Here is a 3,418-nt window from a genome sequence, read left to right as displayed (position 1 = left end):
CAAAAAAAAAAAATTCTTTAGGAATTTCTTATTCTAATTAATTCTTTTATATTTTTATTATTGTAATAATTTATTCAAGAGATAAAATTGATTAACATAGTGAGATGAACTAACATAACATAATATAATTAATATAATAATAATACATGCAAGTCAAAGAAAGTTTCTGATTAAAAACACAATTTTTTCCATAATGATTTACATATCTTTCACAGTAGCATTTTAGGTACATGTTAACATTGAATCAGGGGAATACCCATCACCAACTATGTCCTCCCCCCATTCCAGGTCCCTTTCTACAACCCAAAAACCCCACCATCACCCTCCGGGCCGCTAGAGTAGATGGACGCCTTTTTGTCTGCCTTAGTATTAGTGATCACATATCTGTTTGGTCCTGGAAACCTCCCTTGTTTCCCCCTCTATTTAAGAGGCAGAGCTAGATAAATCGAGGTGTGGTTTGTTTGAAGGAAAGAAAAGCAATAGATTGGGGTACAAAATAAGAGGAAAAAAGAAGAAGTCAAAAGTCAAATACGCTAAAAATGGGAAGAGTCCCTCTAGAGGCTTCCAACCTCAGTTTGAGAGAGGATGTGAAAAAGGTAATTGAATCACCACAACAATACAGAAAGAAATATCGAATTAAATAACCAGTGAGCACTACAGCAATAAAGACAGGCACCACAAAATAGTCTCGGTTCTGAAATCAAATCATGCTTGAGTGCAAAAAGAAAAAGGCAAGACAATTAATTCTTAATAACAGGTTATAAAACAATGTTCCTTTAATTATAATGATATGTATATATTATATTTATAAAATATTAACTTGTTGCTTATATATAATTTATTAATTACTAGACATCTTAGTTGAGTGAGCAGTAAGTCTATACAGTATCTCCAATGATCCACGTAGAACATCTCTGTAATTCAGTAGTAGTCATTGTGAGTGAACCAGGGTCTGTGCTGTGTTGAGGGAATGTCTGTTGCAAGTGTTCCAAAATCACTGTTTACTTTCTACATAAAAATAACAGAAAACTAATATACAGAGAAATTACATTTGTGTGCAGTGAATACAACTTTGAATACTAATTGTTACTGACCTTTCACTTTCCAACATTTTCATTTAGCTCCAAGAGTCGCAAAGACCAGGTCCTGTGCAGATTTGGGGTCTCTTCCACATCTACTCCCAGACCAGACCCTCAGCAGCTGAGCGCAGGTAGAGACAGACCTGCATAGGTGGCAGGAGTGGCACTGGCCTGGGACTGAGGAGAGAGCTCCTGACTGAGCCTGGAGTTGATGAAAGCAGGACTGGTGGGGACACTCCAATGGAACTACCCCCTGGCTTCCTGTGAATGAGTCTATGGGCTCTGAAGATTAGCTGGGTGCAAGGGTGAACCAGTCTGGACCTCACAGATACTGTCCCTGCCCATAGCTTGAGTTCACAGGGGACCACAGTGAAAGGACACACATATAAATCTTGAGCCTAGAAACAACACTGTGGACATGCCTGAGGTCCTCTGGAACAACTCAAGAGTTTTGACTGAAAGAAATGATGGCTCCTTATTCAACCAAACCAACATTAACGATGATTTCTGGAGTTATTACCGTTTACTTTGGACTGTGTTTGATATTGTCTTAATAGTCATTGGACTCTGTGGCATGGTGGGGAATGGGATTGTCATCTGGCTTCTGGGTTTCTGCCTGAAGAGAAACCACTATGGCGTCTACATCCTCAACTTAGCAATTGCAGACTTCACCTATCTCTCAACAGCTATTGCTACTAATACATTTCTGGGGAGATACATTTCCTACTATTTATTTTTGATTATAGCGTCACTTGAAGTGTCTTCATACTTGGTGAGTCTGAGCCTGCTCATGGCCATTAGCGTTGAGCGCTGTGTCTCAGTCCTCTGGCCCATCTGGTACAAATGCCACCGCCCAGCACATCTCTCCACCATTGTGTGCACCGATGTTTGGGTTGTCTTTATTATTAGTTACTATTTAATAACATTTTTAGTTGAACTTGGCTATGCTATGTGGTATATATCTGGACTCATGTCCCTTCCAACTATCCTGGTGCTCTTTGTGTCCAGCCTGACTCTCTTCATCCAGGTCCAGTGTTACTCCAGGCAGAGAAAGTCCAGCAGGCTCTACTGGACCATCCTGCGCAACGTGCTGGCCTTTCTGCTGCTCAGTGTGCCGAGAGGAGTCTATTTAGCCTATTATTTCTCAACGTTCTCAAGTATCCCTTACATATGGGAAGTGGTAGTAATGATCCTCCTCTCTGCTGTGAACAGCACAGTCAACCCCATCATTTATTTCTTTGTTGGACGACATGGGCAGCAGCGAGGCAGAAAACCTCTCCGAGAAGTGCTCCAGAGGGCACTGACAGATAATACAGAAGCTGACGAGAGAAGAGCACCATCCCCAAACGGAGCATGATGTCCCCGAGTATCAGGAGGGGCCGCTCTGCTGAAGCGCTTTTCTGTCCTTCTAGCCCAGGCACTGCTTCTATGTAAATCCTCTGAATTTCCACCAGAGCACCCAGAATTGCTCTTCAGTAGAAGATACATTAGTGTGAAGAGACCACAACACTCTCCATGGAAATGTCTCACTTCCTGCATGTTGCTAACCTTCTATAGCTCCCCTCAACAAGAGTTCAGTCCCAGTGATGTTCCCAAGCTTTGCTTCTACCCTCCCAGGAGCACTTGTCTCACCAACCCTGTGCTAGTGCGTTTTCTGGAGGATTATCACTGAGCTGTTTCTGGCTGTTCACACAGTCCTGGGTCACTGACCTCATCACATGTTCCCTACAGACCTGGACACCAATATTGTCTCCTGTAAACCTTGCTGAGCCACATGATCTTATATATTGGGGTCTGTCTAATGAAGTCTGCACACAGTTTAAGGGTTCCCTGTTACCCATTCTGCCCATCTGGTTGTCTAATCATGCATTTGCTTGCAAGCTCACAATCCATAGATGTGAGGTGTCAACTCTGACCACCCTATTCTGCTGTCCTGTTCAGACTCCACCAAGGCAGAGGGTGGCACCAGTGAGACCCGACCACACCTCTCTGAGACTACCTAAGTAGACTATCTGAGTTCTACCTTAGGGGCACAAACACTTAAGGGACACAGACGTGTGAACAGGGCACCTGTTGCAGCACGGAAGTGGATTCTAGTAATGTGTGTAATGTGTCAGAATAATGTGCTTGCTTGTTCGTGGGATCTATGGGACTGTTTCATGAACCGAGAATCAAAATCCTAAGGATAAAAGAAGCCAATGTTCTAGTTGACTCAATAGGAAGAAACCTCCCCAGAGCATACTAAAGGTTGTCAGATCATTCACTGGGAACATCTAATGCCTTTGACATTTTCAGATGTGATCTATACTATATGTCCAAGAGCTATGCAAAATTTGTCA

This window comes from Suncus etruscus, chromosome 9 (genome assembly GCF_024139225.1).
Source record: "Suncus etruscus isolate mSunEtr1 chromosome 9, mSunEtr1.pri.cur, whole genome shotgun sequence".
In the NCBI taxonomy this organism is placed as follows: domain Eukaryota; kingdom Metazoa; phylum Chordata; class Mammalia; order Eulipotyphla; family Soricidae; genus Suncus; species Suncus etruscus.
The sequence above is the reverse complement of the archived record's forward strand: the minus strand, read 5'-3'. Positions refer to the sequence as shown.